Source organism: Peromyscus maniculatus, chromosome X (assembly GCF_049852395.1).
Source record: "Peromyscus maniculatus bairdii isolate BWxNUB_F1_BW_parent chromosome X, HU_Pman_BW_mat_3.1, whole genome shotgun sequence".
In the NCBI taxonomy this organism is placed as follows: domain Eukaryota; kingdom Metazoa; phylum Chordata; class Mammalia; order Rodentia; family Cricetidae; genus Peromyscus; species Peromyscus maniculatus.
The window spans coordinates 134,020,640-134,039,467 of record NC_134875.1 but is presented as its reverse complement, the minus strand read 5'-3'; the positions used below and the strand labels follow the sequence as shown (position 1 = coordinate 134,039,467).

Below are 18,828 nucleotides of genomic sequence, written 5' to 3'. Positions count from 1 at the left end.
AGTCCTGAGGGTGAAATGTAAAGAGAAAACGGTCTACGTCTGGAGCAGAATTAGTGGTCTTCTGGTGGAGAAAAAAAATCTCATATTTAGAGGAAACTGGGATCCATGAAAACGGAAGTTAGAAACTAGCCGTTCTTGTCACTCTCCAGCAGTGCCCTTAGCCTGTCATCTGTCTCACTAACACCCATTGTATGGCCATCAGAACAATCATGCATGGCAAGCAGAAACTGAAGAGCACTCCCAAGGCAAGAATAGTGGCAGACTGATGCCTCCAGCTGCAGTAGCATGCTCAGAGGTCTCTGGAATGGACCTTGTGTTCTAGGTCTCTGAAAATGCGGTCTAAGCCATTTCGTATTGCATTCATGCAGAATAGAAGAATAATAACAATGGCTCAATTGATTTATGGATATTTAAGTATTCTTCATATGCACCTATAGGGATTAAAACGTATATGATTTGCCTTCAACATATTAGGCACACCCAAATAGTAACTATTTATGAAAATATCAAATACACAATGAATACAACTTAAATGATCCAAGTGCCAATGGAGACATTTGGAAGTTCTGTATCTAAGTTATTCAGAATTCAATCTGTGTTTGCATCTGGATTTTGCTTCCTGGAGGATACTCAGCAGGTACAAATTCACCTGGAAAGGACACTGAATCTGGTGTGGGTGCCACCCTTCCAGGGTACTATGCTTGCTAGGTTGGCTGGCATGGGCTGCTCTTGTAATGACCAAATTCACCCAGCTTCTTGAACAAGTCATTTCTACCAGAGCTTTAGGCCCCAATGCTGAGCCATCATCTACAGTTTATGGCTCCAGGTACTGAAGAAACTGTTGGTTCAAGGAAATGAAAAGCAGAGTTACTGCATGCTGCATTGTTTTAACTGTAGATCCTGGTAAACTGGGATCTTCATTCAGCTCATCTGGCTACCCTTCAGAGGCTCTGCCCAGATGTCTTCACCTCCACTCTCATTTTTAGTGTGTCTGGAGCAGCCCTTTCCCCTGGAAACTCTTCTGACAATGGAGAATCTCATTCCAAGTCACCAATTTTACCCAGCTTGATGAGCATAGTTTTAGGAAGAAACCTGTAGATGAACAATGCCAAGTTTATTGCCTCTTGGAATGAGAGAAACTAAACATAATGAGTACAATGGAATGTTTCAAGAAAGAAAGGAAAAGATAGAGCTATATTACATGATTTTTTTGGTTTTTCAAGACAGGGTTTCTCTGTGTAGCTTTGCGCCTTTACTGGAACTCGCTTTGGAGACCAGGCTGGCCTCAAACTTAGAGATTGGCCTGCCTCTGCCTCCCGAGTGCTGGGATTAAAGGCGTGCGCCACCACCGCCCGGCACATGATTTATTAAAAGGTGAAATTTAAATGTTCCCTGTTCTGCTATATCAGCCTACATAGTTCAGCTTGCATAAATCTATACATTGGCGGAGTACATCTGTGGATGTACCTACTTCCAAAGCAGAACTCTTGAAGCTCTGCATTATGGCTTCTGTCTTCTGGATAATTCTTTTAGCGAGGAGCTATTTGTGCATTTTAGCAGGTTTAGCAGCATCTCTGAATGCTGTCCATCCCAATTGTGGCAAGAAAGCCGAAATATCAAGAGGAAATGTGGTAGCAATAAACATGACTGGGATCAAAACTCTATAATCAAGAAAAGCTCCCGATGGATGGTTTCTGTGTTCACTTTTGTGTATTCTAGCACATTAAAATGTCAAGTTTGGGTATAAGGTCAAATTTCCTTTAAGTATTTAAGTTTATGCCCATAAGTTAGTGCTGCTGTCAGAACTGGCCAGAGAAGTGTCTGGTAGCAGGTACTCCAGGGATTCTTACCTGGCCAAAGTGTTGAGAACATGTGATTGTTAATCCAAGCCTTAAATGAGACATGCATATCATCCGCTCCATGGGTCAGGGGACTCCATAGAAGAAAGTGAAGGAAGAATCTAAGAGGTAGAAGAAAGGGTGGAGGGGTGTGGACTTTAGTCTCTAGGACATGGCACAGCCTTTGCATACCTGCAGAAGACTGGGCCCTCACCATTCTGTCAAGGAGAGAGTAGACAGCTCATGAGCCTCTCTCCCATTCCTGACGAATGGTAGAGGGTTACGTTTGCTAGGGAGACAGGCTCGTGAAATTTCGCCCCTCCCTAAGGATCTATAGGTAGTTCAAGCTTTCAGAGGGTGAGAAAAATTTACTTCGGTGATGTAGCCACTAGTAAGGTGGCCATGATTCTAACCCCTAATGTGGTGATAAGTTGTGTACCCTAATAAAATTTGCCTGAAGATCAGAGAACAGAACAAGTCACTAGATTAAACATAGAGGTCAGGCAGTGGTGGCATACACCTTTAATTCTAGCACCCGGGAGGCAGAGATCCGTCTGGATCTCTGTGAGTTCAAAGCCACCCTGGACTACATGAGATTGACTCAGTCTAGGAGGGAAATGGAGCCAGGCAGTGGTGGTACACATCTTTAATCTGCACACTTGGGAATTACGTGCCTTTAATCTCGGCACTTGAGATCTCATGCCTTTGCTTGGGAAGCACACATGCCACTAATCCCAGCACTGGGAAGGAAGTGATGGCTGGGCAGAGAAAGGTATATAAGGAATGAGGAGACAGGAACTGAAGCTTTTCAGGCTGAGGAGTCCTAGAAGTAAGAGGTGGCAGTGACTTGTTCCTTTGTCTCTCTGATCTTTAAGCATTTACCCCAATAGCTGGCTCTGGATTTTTTTTTAATTAAAAGACCTATTAGAATTTCATGTTACATCCTAATACATGTCACTATAGGAAACAAATGAAAAATAGGTGTTGACCAAAAGAGTCCTGAAGATAGAAGAGAAGGTACCTGGGGATTGGCTGATTTCTACCTGGGTACTGGGATCAGGAGTAGTGGTAGGGAGAAAAAAACAGGTTACTTGGAGGTGATGGTGATAAAAATACATGGCTGGGTGACAATCTGTTAAATAACTCCTCCACACATGCTCCTCTAGGTAACCTTAACTGAAGTTACAGGTTGAAAAAAGCAAACAAATAATCAAACAAACAATCCCATGAAAATGGAAGGAAGACTGGTTGAGAAAAATACTGAGATCAGGAGGAATGGGAGGAGGACACAACTTGGCGATGGGACATAGTCATGAACAAAACATATACACATGTGTTAAATGTCTCAATGAAACATGTTAAAACAACAGCAACATACCTCCTTCCTAGTGTCAGAATCCTGGGTTTGTGACTCACTTCTTAGCATGGGCCAGCTCCTGGGACAGATCCCTAGAACTGCAAAAAATAACACTAAAGTCAAAAATGATGATGACCAGTGGATGAAGAGATGGTTCTGTGGTTAAGGGTACATACTGCTCCTACCAAATCCCAGATTTGGTTCCCAGAAGCCACATGGCAGCTCACCCAGTATTTAACTCCACTTCTAGGGTTGTGGTTCCCTCTACTAGCCTCCACAGGCACTGCACACACATTGTGCATATACACACAGGCAGGCAAATCATTCATAGAGATAAAATAAAAGCAAATGAATCTTTTTTTTTTTTAAAAAAAGGGACATGATCATCTGCATAGGAAATGGGACAATTCATTAAGATCTCCTGTGCATGTGCTCCTGATCCCCTTGAATAACAGAACTCAAACTTGTGCTGTTAACCCCAACCAGCCCTGCCTGTGCCCCCACTGGGCCCCTTTATTCCCCATATAGAGTCAAAGCCTATACAGTCAAGCTGTGAACTCCATCTACCCCTACTCACTGGACCCATCTCCTCAGCACACCTGGTCCCTTCTCTAGGCAGAGACATTCATCATGTTGCCAAATCCCCTCATCCCTGCAACCCTTCCAGAGAAGGGCACTGGACCCATATCTACAACTTCACTGACTCTAACTACTTACTGTAGGATTTCATGTCCCATGTCTGCCCCTCTTCTTTACGTAGAGATCTTAGTCCATCACCATCTCCACTAGAACCCTTTGCCAGAGGAAAGTCCTGAGCACCTCTCCCAGATTCCTGAAGACTGCCTGAGGGAATCTTCTAACTTGAGCACCATCAACCTTACTTAGTCTGGGCTGAGCCAAAACTGCTTCTGATAGCCCAGCTGAACATCAACATTAAGTTGCCCAAAGACTGAATCCTAAATCCCATACAGCTGATCTATCATTTGCCAAAAAAGAAAGCTTCAACAGAGGAAACAGGATCTCCATACCAAGAAACAATACCAATGACCTAATTCTAGATACTTAGGTCTAGATGAATAGGCAAAACAGTCTTGGACAAAAATTAGTACTCCAACATTAATGTTACCCAAGAACCGTGACTTGGATGATGTATAATGATTTCAAAATAGCAGTAATAATCATGATTAAGGAACTCAAAAGGATATGAATAAATTCCATAATAAAGACTGTCTAAACACAATTGAAAGAAATAATGAAACAGTTCAAGATATGAAAATAAAAATCAATAGAGACTCTCTGAAGAAAAATGAAATAAGATGTGAAAAGAAAATTTCAGTAATTCAAACATAAATTCAGAGGAAATCCCCACCAATAGATTGGATCAGGTAGAAGAGAGAATATTGAGTCTTGAAGATAAGGTAGAGGATCTGGAACATTCAAAGAAAATGTCAAATCCAAAATAAAGAAACTCAAGAATGAAACATGCAGGAACTCTGGAACACTATAAAAAGAACAACTCTATGAATAATAGGTAGAGAAGAAGATGAGACCCAGGTCAAAGGCACAGAAAATATTTTCAATAACGTCATAAAAAGATAAACTAAGGAAAAGAGGGGCCTATCAATGTCCAAGACATAGTCAGAATACCAGAAAAGAAAGTCTGTGGTTTCTGCTCACATCATATAACAGTTAAAACACTGAATATACAGAACAAAGAAAGGATATTGAAAACTGCAAGAGGCAAATATCAAGTCACATACAAATGCAGGCCTATCATAATAAGAGCTGATTTTTCAATACAGGTCATGAAATCCAGAAGGGATTAGACCACTGTTACACGTTTGGAAAGACCACCGACATCAGCCCATACTACTATATTCAGGAAAACTCATGTATAATTAAAGAAGAAAGTAAAACTTCCCTTCATAAAAACAGATAAAGGAATTTATGATCATTAAGTCCACTCCATGGAAGATGATGAAGGGAATACTCAGGTCTGAAGAGAAGGTTTCACATGCCCAAGAAAGCATAAAGAACAAATAAATAGATGCAGAAAATTGGATCAAAAGAGGTTGACTGAAACACCACAAAGCAAGAAAATGATAAGAATACACATTATTTAATAATAATTCTTAATATTAGTGGTCTTGAATCCCCAGTAAAGAGTCACAGACTAACAAATTGGATTAGAAAATAGGATTCATCTTTTTTTGATACCTCCAAGAAATGCATTTCACTAACAATGATAGAAACTACCTTAGGATAAAAGGATGGAAAATTGTATTCAAAATAAATGGAACTAATAATAAGCAAGTGTAGTCCTTCTAATATCTAAAAGAAACTAGACTTTAAACCAAAATAATCAGAAGGGATAAGGAGGGACATTTCATACTAATTAAAGAAAAAATCCAACAACAGCATTGTCTTAGTCAGTGTTCTACTGCTGTGAAGAGACACCATGACCATGATAACTCATAAAAGAAAGCATTTAATTAGGGCTTACAGTTTCCGAGGTTTAGTCCATTATCCTCATGGTGGGGAGCATGGTGGCACACAGGCAGATACGGCAGCTGAGAATTCTGGATCTGAAGGCAGCAAGAAGACAGAGCCACTGGGCCTGGCTTGGGCTTTTGAAACCTCAAAGCCCACCCCCTGTGACACACTTCCTCCCAGAAGGCCACACCTCCTAATCCTTTCAAATAGCTCCAGTCCCAGGTGACTAAGCATTGAAGTATATGAGCCTATGGGGCCATTCTTATTCCAACCACCACATTCCACTTCCTGACCCCCATAGACTAATGGCTATATTATAATGCAAAATGCATGTAGTCCAACTTCAAAAGTTTCCAAAGTCTATCACAGTTTCAACACTGCTTAAAAATCTAAAGTTCAAAGTCTCTTCTGAGACTCAAGGCAGTCTCTTAACTTTAACCACCAGTAAAATTAAAATAAAAAAGCAGATCACATACTTCCAACATACAATGGCAAAGAATATAGATTACTATTCAAAAATGGAGGGAAGGGAACATAGTGAGGAAATACTGGACCAAAGCAAGACTGAAAACCATCTGGGCAAACTCCAAACTGCATCTCCATGTCTGATGTCAAAGCACTCTTCAGATCTTCAGCTCCTTTCAGCTTTGTTGAGTACAACACACTTTTCTCTCTTGGGCTGGTTCCACACCCAGTCTGCAGCTTTCCTTTGCAGGTATGATACCCATGACTCTGCCATCTCCAACATCTTTTGGTCTCCAACATAATCCAGGTTTCACCTTCACAGCTTCACATGCAATGGCCTCCCTGAGCCCCTCTTTGCAGGGATAACCCTGACACATGCCTGGCCTCAGTGGCTTTCCTTAGTTGCAGAGGGAGATTCCATAACCCCTTCTTGTATCCTTGACTCTAAAGTCAGAACTATGGTGGCCAAAGCTGCCAATTGCTTCTTGCCAGGGCTGGAACATGGGCCCCTCTTTCAATTACAATGGCATCAGCTTTCTGTTGATGGTTTCCTTTACTACTTAAGCTTTTCTTTAATCCCCTTTTACAAGTTGGAAACTTAGCTGGGTGGGGTCTTTCTCTGAGGTCAGCACTCCCTTTATTCTATTTAGGATCAGGTTTCTCTTTAAACTTTTTATCTCCTTGAGCACAGGATTTAGCTCTATTATACTTCCTGGTGCTCCTTTTCTCCTCAAACTGTACATTTTCTATTTTTCCTTGCTCAGCTTGCTCCTTTTCATTATAGTCCTGCATAAGAGTAAACATTAATAACCACACGGCAGGGTCAATATTAGGCTGTCTTGAAAATCCTTTGCTAATAACATTAATCCAAAACTCAATTTAGCCTCATACAGATTTTTTTGTCAAGGGCAGAAAGCAGCCACATTCTTTGCCAAAATATCACAAGAATGGTCTCTAGGCCACTTACTAATATTTTTCTTCTCTGAAACCTCTTGATCCAGGCCATCATAATCGACACTGCTCTCAGCACTACTGTCTTCCACATTCCTACTTGTGTGGCCCATTAAGCCCTGCTTAAAGAGTTCAACTGCTTTTCTAGTCCAAAGTCCCACAGTCCACATTCCACCAGCAAGCAGCATGGTCAGGCCTGTCACAGCAATACCATGCTTTCTGGTACCAACATTTGTCTTAGTCAGTGGGAATATGGCGGATACATGCAGACATGGTATTGGAGAAGTAGATGAGAGTTCTACATGTGGATCCAAAGAGAGCAGGGAGAGAGAGACACTGGGCCTGGCTTGGGCTTTTGAAAGCCCACCCCTAGTGACACACTTCCTTCAACAAGACCACACCTCCTAATCCTTTCAAACAGTGCCAGTCCCTGGTGATTAAGAATTCAAATATATGAACCTATGGGGGGCATTCTTATTCAAACCACCACAACCATATTATAATACTAAGCAAGCATATAGTCACCAAACCCAGGAGCACCATATTTCATACAAGAAACACTATTAGATTTAAAACTACAGACTAACACAGTGATAATGGGTAATTTTAATATCTCATGTTCACCAATATATAAGTTATCTGGAAAAACCTAAATTGAGAAACTCTGGAGTCAAAGGACATCAAAAATTAAAGGGGCATCTTTCTCCAGGATCTAGCCAAGTGAGATCTGATTTTCCCTTCTATGTACCCTCCTCAATTGCCAGATCTAACTGGGGTCCAACATCCGGTGCACAGGTCTAGTCCAGCCACCTTGGCCGGCACTGCAACCAACCTCTAGGTGTACACTAGAACCAGCCCTTCCTGCCCCTGACCCACAGGCCCACCCATACTATATCCAACCTCTCCACCAATTCATATCCTGCACATCATACCACAGGGTCTAGCTGGGTAGTAGGTTTGCCTGATCCTCTCCTCCACACACCTTCCCCAACACTCAGATATGTCCCCACACTCCAGGCTTGGACCAGAATGCACATCCTGTACACAAGCCCAGTCCTTTGTGTCTACCTGACTATATCCTTCCTAAACCATATTCAACCTCTAAGCTAAACCCAACCCACCTATTCTTTCTTTTGCCCCAAAATGCTCTGTCCATACTATATACAGAACTAACAAAAGACGTCCATATGCCCAGATCTCATGACAAAATAAACCATGTGTTAGGTCAAGACTATTTCTTCCCAACACCTACCAGTTCTGTAGAAATGTTCTCTAATGGTAATTACCTAGATGAGCCGCAGGACACACATTTTAAAGGAGCAATCATAAACTTATTCAAAGAATTTAAGGTTTTTTTTCCTATAAAGGAAAACATTTAACTGTGGCTGGCTTACAGTTCAGAGGTTTAGTCTATTATCATCATGGTGGGAAGCATGGTGGCACTCAGGCAGACATGGTGCTACAGAAGGAGTTGAGAGCTCTACATCTTGACTCATAGACAACAGGAAGTGGTCTGTCTCACTAGGTGTGGCTTGAGCACATATGAGACCTCAAAGCCCACCTTCCACAGTGACACACTTCCTCCAACAAAATTACACCTACTCTAACAAGGCCATACTTCCTAATATGCCACTCCATATGGGGGCCATTTTCTTTCAAACCACATTCCACTCCCTGGTCCTCAAGGGCCTGTAGCCATATTATAATGTAAAAATGCATTCAGTCCAACTTCAAAAGTCCCCATTGTCTATAACAGTCTCAAACTTATTTAAAAGTCTAAAGTTCAAAATCTCTTCTGAGATTCATGTAGTCTCTTAATTGTAATCACCTGTAAAATCAAAATAAAAAGCAGATCACATACTTCCAACATACAATGGCACAGGATATATATTACCATTCCAAACTGTAGGGAAGGAAGCATAGTGAGGAAATACTGGACCAAAGCAAGACCAAAAACGAGCTGGGCAGACTACAAATTCTGCATCTCCATGTCTGATGTCAAAGCACTCTTCAGATCTCCAACTCCATCCATCTTTGTTGACTGCAACACACTTCTCTCTCCTGGGCTGGTTCCACTCCCTGCTAGCAGCTCTCCTTGGCAGGTATCCCACAGCTCTGGCATCTCCAACATCTTTGGGTCTCCAAGGCAATCAGGCTTCAACTTCATAGCTTTCTTTATGCAATGGCCTCTCTAGGCCTCCATTCAGGGAAAACCCTGACACATGCCTGGCCTCATCTCATGGAGGCAAGTTTCACAGGCCCTTTCTTCTATCCTTGACTCTAAAGCCAGAACCATGTGGCCACAGTTGCCAAGTTCTGCTGCTTGCTGGGGCTGGAACATGGTCCCCTTTTTCAATTACATCTTTACCAGCTTCCTGTTTTCTTTGGTTTCCTTCACTGCTTAATCTTGGCATTCCAGAAACTGGATCTGTAGGCCAGGCTGGCCTCAAACTCAGATATCTGCCTGCCTCTGCCTTCCCAGTGCTGGGATTAAAGGCGTGCGCCGCATCTGGCTCTAAACTTCTCTTTAATTCCTTTTCAGAAGTTGTAAATTAGCTGGGTGGGATCTTGCCCTGAGCTCACCACTCCCTTTATTCCATTTCTTAATCTGTTTTTCTCCTTGAACATAGGACTCAGCTCCATTCTACTTTCTGGTACTCCTTCTTCTCCTCAAATTTTACATTTTTCTCTTTGCTCAGCTAGCTCCTTTTCATTACAAATCTTTATAAGCATGAACACTAGTAACCACAGGACAGAGTCTATACTAGGCTGTTTTGAGATTTCTTTTGACAAAGGGAATTAATCCAAATCTCTTCACTTTAGCCTCAGGCAGAGTTTTTGGACAAGGGCAAAAAGGAGTTAACCTAGAACAATCTCTAGGCAACATACTAAAGTTCTTCTCCTTTGAGACCTCTTGAGTCAGACACTCACAGTTCAAATCACCCTCAGCACCACTGTCTTCCATGCTCTTACTAGGATGGCCCATTAAGCAGCACCTAAAGCATTCATCTGCTTTTCTAATCCACAATTCCAAGGTCCATATTCCTTCAAACAAAAGCATGGTCAGGCCCATCACATCAATACCCCAGTCCTTGGTACCAACTTCTGTCTTAGTTAGAGTTTCTATTGCTGTGAAGAGACACCATGATCATGGCAACTCTTATAAAGGAAAACATTTAATTGGGGTGGCTCACTTACAGTTCAGAGGTTTAGTCCGTTATCCTCATGGCAGGAAGCAAGGCAGCATGCAGGCAGACATGGTGCTGGAGAAGGAGTTGAAAGTTCTTACATCTTGACTCACAGGCAACAGGTAGCGGTCTGTCTTGAATTCAAGTTTTAAAAAGACAAAAAGAAACATCTCAATAAACTCAAAGAGAAAGAATTTAACAATAGTAATTGCCTGAGTGATGCCCAAGAAAAAACAAACATGAAGTGGAGGGAAATGAGGAAAACAATGCAGGATTTTAAAATGGAATTAAATAAAGAGCAATTTTTAAAGGACCCAAGCTGAAATGAAGATGGAATTGAAAAAAAACCCTAATAATCTAAAAGAAAATTCAAAGGAAAACCCCACAAGTTATATGAACCAAGCAAAAGCTAGACTATCAGGACTCAAAGATAAAAAATACATAGGAAATGTGGTACACCATGAAAAGACCAAATCTTCAAATTATAGGCATAGATGAGGGAGAAGCCCAGGCCGATGTCACAAATCAGTTCTCCAACAAGATCACAGAATATAATTTCCCTAGACTAAGGAGAGACACACCTTACAAACAGAAGCTCACAGAACACAAAATAGACAAGACCAGAAAAATAAATCCCCACAGCATAGGAGAGTTAAAACACTAAGTAGACAGGGCAAAGAAAGTGTATTGAAAGCTGCAAGAGAAAAATAGCAAGTCACAAATAAAGGAAAACCTATCAGAATAGCAAATGATTTCTCAGTGGAAAGTTAGAAAGCCAGAAGATCCTGGAACAATGCTAAAGAACCTCAATGACCAAACTAGATTAGTTTGTCCAGTGAAACTATGTGCCATAGCTTAAAGAGGAAGAAAACCTTTCCATGATAATAAACAGCCACCAGGAAGACACTGCTGTCCTAAACATATATGCATCAAACTGTGGTATACCCAATTTCATTAAAGAGACAGAGTAGCAACAACCTGTTAATTCTATGTGAATTCAATATCCCAGTTTCTCCAATAGACAAGTCATCTGGACAGAAAATAGAGACTCATGAGAATTAAATGGCATCATACATCAAATACATTTAACAGATTACCTACAGAACATTCCACATAAACACTAAAGGACACACCTTAAACACTAAAGCAGCACAAGGAACGTTCTCTAAAACAGACCACATCCTGGGACACAAAACAATTCTTGACAAATTCAGAAAGATTAAAATAACACTGTGTATCCTATCTGATCATAATGCAGTAAAACTTCAAACTGACAGCAGACATATCTCTAGTAAATACACAAACTCGTGGAGATTAAACAGTACATTACTGAACGATGAATGGGTCAAAGAAGAAATCAAAAGAGAAATAAAAAAATTTCTGGAACTAAAGGAAAACACGCCATGAAACCTCTGGGATACATTGAAAGTAGTTCTATGAGGGAAAAATTAGAGCTCTAAGTGTCTACAATAAAAAAAAATAAGAAAAAAAAGGCACACCTCAGAAAAGAGGTGTGGGCTGCAGCCCCTCAGGAGCCTCTGATCAGGAGGGCTGGGAGAAAAGCCAGCTTTTTGCCAGTCTGGCGACCCACTCAGGTGAGCCACCACCACTGCACCCCTCCATCTCCTCCACCGCCCCCCTCCATCCTCCATCCTCCCCCCTCCAGCGCGCCCCCAAGGCCGGCTCCGCCCCCTCTTGGAGTGGGTGGTGTGCTCCTGCGGCTCCTGTCGTGTCGCAGGCACACGCACCGTTGGCGGAGCTGCACTTAAAGTGGTCTGAGCAGGTCCGGCATTGCCCCCACCACTGCGCAGACTGACTGAAGCGACAGGCCCAGCGAGCTGCTCGCTTGAGTTTCCACCAGCTCGGGCCCATCTTTCTCTCGGCGTCTGGGCCAAACACATGTAACTCGCATCTGGCCGCCCAGGTACCCCGCAGCTGACGCCCACCGGTGTCGTCGCCTGGGGCAGGTGCTCAGCGCGGACGAACTCGCGGCGGGCAGAGGCCCAGGCGGCCAGCGGCCTACCCGACCATCGGAGCCCGCCTCTCGGGCCTCGTTCCCAGCCAGTCCGGGGTCGCCCGCCTAGGGGCCGTCATCATGGGCCACCTTCTCTCGAAGGAGCCTCGTAACCGCCCGAGCCAGAAGAGGCCTCGCTGCTGCAGCTGGTGCCGCCGCCGGCGCCCTCTCATCAGGCTGCCCGGCCGGACTTCGGCCAAGTCGTCCCCGCAGTCGCAGTCGCAGACGCAGTCGCCGTCGGCGTCCCCGCAGAACCGGGACTGCTTCTTCCGCGGGCCCTGCATGCTGTGCTTCATCGTGCACAGCCCCAGCGGGCCCGCCCCCGCCGGCCCAGAGGAGGAGCCGCCGCTGTCGCCGCAGCCGCTGCGGGACAGGGCCTACGCCACCCCCCTGCAGCACCTGGAGCCGCGCTACTCGGCCTTGGCGTCCGACGACGCCGCCGCGGCCGCCCGCCGCTTCCTGCTGTCCTCGGCCGCTGCCGCCGCCGCCGCCACCTCCTCGGCCTCGTCGCCCGGGACCCGCTGCAAAGAGCTGGGCCTGGCAGCCGCCGCCGCCTGGGAGCAGCAGGGCCGGAGCCTCTTCATGGCCAGCATGGGCCCGTTGCGCTTTCTGGGGCCCCCGGCCGCCTCTCAGCTTTTTCAGGCGCTGCCGCCGCCGCAGGCCGAGTACCCCGTGCCCCCCGAGATCGTGTGCAAGCGGAAGGGGGTTGGGAATGCCGACTGCAGCTTTTGCAGGCAGCCTCGCTGCGGCGGTGCGGGCGCTGGCTGCGGCGGGGGAGGATCTGTTGGGGGAGGTGCCTCTCTGATGCAGCCGCTGGATGCAGGATGCTGCCAGGCCCAGGAGCAGCTCCTGCCACCGCTCGGCTCCAGGCCCGCCTCTCCTGCCTCCGAGTGTGACCTCTTTGAGGACGCCGGAGACGTTTTCCGAGCTGGAGGCATCGCCCACTGGTCGGTCCAGCAGCCCGAAGGCCGTGACGCAGATTATCAGAAGACCTCCGAAAACGCCTGCAGCTATTTTAGGGAGCCGGTCCCCGAAACCCTCGATGTTAACCAACTGCCAGGGTCCATCGTGCTTGAGGTGGATCTGGATGATTAGGCCTAGGGATGATAGTTTCCCCGCAACCCCGGCCTCCGCGCCCTCCTGAGGCCTTCTTCCCCTCCCCCCACCGCCCCCCCCCCTGCATGGAGGAGTGGGGTTCCTTGGCAGCCGGGGATGCCGAAGGGGATACTGGGAAGCCACTAGGCCCTGTGCTTAAGGCCTGTTTTGACGCAGAAAAGCTTGGAGTCTGCTGAATGCCTTGTAGTAGATTAGGTCTGTTCCCACAATTCAGGATTCATTTATTGCATTAGCAAATCCCGATATAGAAGCTATTAGATTTCTGTGGAATAAATATATGCACACTTGAGCAATTTATATTTGGTGGGTAACAACTTTACATATTGCTGTTTGAACGTTTTCAAACTGTTTTCAGGTTTGATAGCTGCTAGTTAGTGCCAATAGCTTACAATTAAGCATGTACCGTGATCAATCACTGTATCAGAGCTTTATATATATAAACCTCATGGATTCCTCCATTTGATGCTGTGAGACAAGTGCTGTTAACATTTACTGTATTCAAAAAGAAACTGACATTCCAGTGTTTTGAGACAGATGGCTTACTCCAGTGAGCCAGGAGGACAAGGACTTCTTGTTTTGTCTTGTGAAACTAACGTTTTGTCTTGTTTTCTCTTGTGAAACCAACAGCCTAGATGGACTTGAAAATGGTTGAATGACTGGTTCAAGGCCACACCCATAAACTAAAGGGCAAATCTGGGTCTTGAAGCGGGGAATTTTGGCCAGCTTGACTTGAAGAAAACCCTGTTGTTTATGCTGTTGTATCCCTTCTTACATCCTTGCCTTTATATGCAATGAACTGTACCAGAAGTCAGAAGTCTTTCATGTTGGGGTTGGGTCAGTGAAGAAGTGAAGTGCCTGCTGGGAATTTTGTGTCACTGTCAATTGCTAAGTAACATTTCCTGCTTTGTCAGAGCTAGGGACAAATTTTGTGATAGTGTATATTAAGTTATTGACTCCCTCCCTTGGTTTCTGTCTTTGTTCCCACACCTTTTCCTGGAGATAAATAAGAACTTGATTTTTCAGTGTGAACCATATTTAAATAAGACTAGTCAGAAATGACCTTCAGGAGAATGTGGCTGCTTTCATTGTTACTGAATTAACTGCCAATGAATTGTAAATGTTACTGTCACATCAGTGTACCTTATTTGAGTAGACTTTTAACATATGTGTAACTATGTACTTGGATCTGTTTTACTGTGACATTGATGCTCTTGTGAACAATACAGCAAAAAACCAGACACGTGTCCCATTTTCTTGTGTCAAAACACAATGATTTAATTATTAGGGAGGTATATTTGATGGAGCAGTAATTACTTTGTGTGTTCAGGGGATGAATTTTAGGGCAGAGGGAACTTCTCAAGTCCTTTAAATCACTGGATAATACAGGTAAATAAAATAGCAACAAAAATATCAGAGAAAGCACAAATGATACAACTCAAACATTTGGAAAAATAAAAATAAACCAAGTCCAAAATAGCAATAAGTAATAAAAATCAGAGCTAAAATCAATAAAATAAACAACAGTATAAAGAATCAACACATCTGAGAGCTGGTGCTCTGAGATGATTAAAAAAGATTGGCAGGCTGCTGACCCAACTAAACAAAAGAAAGACAGGACCCCAATTCACAGAATCTAAAATAGCAGAGAAAAAATTACAACAAACACTAAAGAAATTCAGGATATTATAAAGGAATATTTAAAAACCAGTAATCCATTAGGTTAAAAATCCTAAAAGAAATAGATGAATTCTAGATTTACCTAAGCTACCAAAATTAAAACAAGAAGACATCAACCTAAACAAACCCATAACAAATGAGATCAAAACAGTAATGAAAAGCCCTCCAACTAAAAAAAGCCTAGGCCCAGGTGGAGTCACACCAGAATTCTATCAGGTCTTCAAAGAAGATCTATAAACAATCCTTAAAATTTTAAATATATATATTTATTAATACTAAACATAAGCAATACACTATTAATATATTTAAAAACCATTTTAAATAAGTATACATATTTAATTATGAGCACAGGTGTGTGAGCATGTGCACACACATCTCCCCACCCCCCACCCCCCACCCCCCACCCCCACACACTTACACAAAATACTTCCAAACTCCTTTTACAAAGCCAGCTGTCACTCTAAAACCAAACAGGTAAAGACAAAACCCAAAATGAAAGCTACAGGCCAATATCCCTGATGACTATAAATTTAAAATGTGTAACACGAATCTTAAAAGGTCTTATTGATAGAAAACCCAGAGCCAGATATTGGGATGAAAGCTGAAAGATTAGATAAGCAGAGCAAGCCGCAGCCAACCTCATCTTACCAACTCCTCAGCCTCCAGAGCGCAAGAGACTTCCTGTTTATTCACGCCTTACCTGCCTTTCTGTGCCCTGCCATCTTCCGTCCTTCCTAGTGCTGGGATTAAAGGTGTGTGTGCTCCTCAAATACTTGGTAGCAAAAGCATGAGATCTCAAGTGCTGGGATTAAAGGCGTGTGCCACCATGTCTGGCTCTGTTTCCAGTGTGGCGTCGAACTCACAGAGATCCAGAAGGATCTCTGCTCCTGAGTGATAGGATTAAGGGTGTGTGTCACCACTGCCTGATCTCTGTGTCTAATCTAGTGGCTGCCTCTGTCCTCCGATCCCCAGGCACATTTATTAGGGTACACAATATATTGGGGTAAACAATATATGACCACAAAAATGCTTAATAAAATATATGTAAGTGGAATGCATACACACATAAAAATGATTATTCACCATGACCAGGCTGGATTTATCCCTGAAATGCAAGTCAATAAATGTAATAAACCACATGAGTGGGTGTTGGTTAAACAGCTCGCTGCTCGTGGCTGAGGAGAGTGCTGGGCGGAAGAATCACAAGCCATAGTTACCTTTTTAGAGCTTTGTTGGGGGTGGAGAGGAAGAGAGAGGGGAGTGAGAGGGGGGGTACAGACAGAAGGAGAGAGTGGAAAGAGAAGGGAGGCACATAGAGGGCCCACCCGCTTTTTAGGCTGGGACGCCATCGCAGGCTGATGACGTAATTAAGGACAGAATCCTTACAGTGGGGATAAAGACAGAATCACATGATCATCTCAATAGATGGCAGAAAAGCCTTTGACAAAATCCAACATGCCTCCGTGATAAAAGTCCTGGATGAAGTAGAACTAGAGGGAACATATATAACTCAACATAATAAAAACTAAATATGATAAACCCACAGTTGAGATCAGCCCAAATAGAGGGAAATCTTGAAGCAATCCCACTGATATCATGTATGAGACAGGGCTGTCCACTATCTCCACTCCTTTTCAATACTGTGGTCAAAGCACTAGCTGGAGTAATGAGGCAAGAGAAGGAAATAAAAGGGATACAAATAGGAAGAGAAGTCAGATTGCCCCTATTTGCAGATGACATGGTATTATATATAAGATTCAAAATTTCTATCAGAAAACTTCTAGAAACAAACAAATTCATCAATGTGGCAGGATACAAAATCAACTTGCACAAATCAATAGCTTTTCTATAAACCAACAAAACATGCCTAGAAAGAGATTGTAGACACATTCACATTCATAATAGCCTCAAAGAAAATAAAATTTCTAGGAATAAGTCTAACTAAGGAGATTAAAATACCTTTACAATGAAAACTTTAAACCTATGAAGAGAGAGAGAGAGAGAGAGAGAGAGAGAGAGAAAGAGACCCTAGAAAATGGAAACACACCCCATGCACATGGATTGGTAGAATTAATATTGTGAAAATGTGTAACATGAACCTCAAAAGCTCTTATTAATAAAAAAACACGCCGGGCGGTGGTGGCGCACGCCTTTAATCCCAGCACTCGGGAGGCAGAGCCAGGCGGATCTCTGTGAGTTCGAGGCCAGCCTGGGCTACCAAGTGAGTCCCAGGAAAGGTGCAAAGCTACACAGAGAAACCCTGTCTTGAAAAACCAAAAAAAAAAACAAAAAAAAAACACAGAGTCAGATATTGGGGTGAAAACTGAGAGATCAGAGGAATAGAACAAGGCCACAGCCAACCTCACCTTACCAACTCCTCAGCCTCCAGAGAGAGCTACTTCCTGTATACTCATGCCCATATACCTTTCTATGTTCTGCCATCTTACTTCCTCTCTCTTTGCCTAGCTATCTCACTTCCTCTTTCTGCCCAGTTCTATCACTTCCTGTCTGTCTGTATAGACCTCCAAACCTTTATGGTTAACTTGTACTGGGATTAAAGGTGTGTGTGACCATGCCTGGCTCTGTTCCCAGTGTGGCCTTGAACTCAAGAGATCCGGATGTATCTCTGCCTCCTGGAATGCTAGGGTTAAAGGTGTGTGCTACCACTGCCTGACTTCTATGTTTAATATAGTGTCTGACTTTTTCCTCTGATCCCCAGGCAAGCTTTATTAAAGCACAAATAAGATATCACCACAAAAATGACAATTTTACCAAAAGCCATTTATAGATTCAATGCAATCTCAATCCAAATCTTCATATCACTCTTCACAGAAATAGAAAAAAAAATTATCCTAAAATTCTTATGGAAGTACAAAAGATCTATATAGCCAAAACAACCCTGAGCAAAAAGAACAATGCTGCAGGAATTACCATTCTAATTCTCAAGATGTACTACAGAGCCATAGTAATAAAAACAATATGGTATTGGTGGAAAGACAGATGTGAAGAAATCTATTGGTTACCCCCATAACATCTGTGGTAGTTTGAATGTAATTGGCCTCCATCATTGTAGGGAGCCGCCATTCTAAGATGGCGCTGGCTTCCTGGTAGCCTAGCTGTAAACAACTCCATATTTGGCTATGATGCACGAGTATGGTAATTGGCCTTATGTCCTCAGCCTATCCCGTGGCTCCCCGTGCTAGCATTCTGGCGGGACCCAATCACAGTACGGCACGTTTGCCTGATTCCCTTTATAAGCAGCGGCAGTTTAGTCCTCGGGGCCCCTCACCTCCCGCTCTCCCTTAACCAAGAGGTACTCCAATAAAGTGTGTTCTGAGACGGATCCTCGCATGGTGGTCGTTCTTCCTTGCTGGCCGAGGAGCGCGCCGCACATCATCTCATAGGGAGTGGCACTATTAGGAGGTGTGGCCTTGTTGGAGTAGGTGTGTCCTTCTTGGAGGAAGTGTGTCACTGTGGGGGTGGGCTTTGAGGTTTCCTATGCTCAGGATACCAGCCAGTGTCTCAGTTGACTTCCTGTTGCCTGTAAGATGTAGGACTCTCAGCTACTCCTCCAGTAGCACAACTGCTGGCAGGCTGCCCTGTTCCCAACCATGATGGTAATGACTGAACCTCTGAAACTGTAAGTGAGCCAGCACAATAAATGTTGTTCTTTATAAGAGTTGCCATGAGTATAGTGTCTTTTCACAATAATAGAAAGCCTAACTAAGA

At 43.6% G+C, this 18,828-nt stretch overlaps 1 long non-coding RNA gene and 1 pseudogene across 6 annotated transcripts in view; one reads left to right on the top strand and one right to left on the bottom strand.

Moving 5' to 3' along the window:
* Window positions 1-11,913, bottom strand: part of LOC107401215 (uncharacterized) — a 54,087-nt gene extending 42,174 nt beyond the window's left edge. For all 5 annotated transcript variants that reach the window (XR_013048150.1, XR_013048148.1, XR_013048147.1 and 2 more), the window contains exons 1-4: window positions 10,303-11,913; window positions 5,699-5,780; window positions 3,217-3,293; window positions 1,851-1,960 (exon numbers count right to left, since the gene is read on the bottom strand). This is a non-coding gene — a long non-coding RNA (uncharacterized LOC107401215). The remainder of the gene's footprint in view (window positions 1-1,850; window positions 1,961-3,216; window positions 3,294-5,698; window positions 5,781-10,302) is intronic.
* An 81-nt stretch (window positions 11,914-11,994) lies between these two features.
* Window positions 11,995-14,660, top strand: LOC102923690 (F-box/LRR-repeat protein 17 pseudogene; annotated as a pseudogene). Its single transcript, XR_013048145.1, has one exon. The product of XR_013048145.1 is annotated as an F-box/LRR-repeat protein 17 pseudogene (transcript).
* The last annotated feature ends 4,168 nt before the right edge of the window (window positions 14,661-18,828 follow it).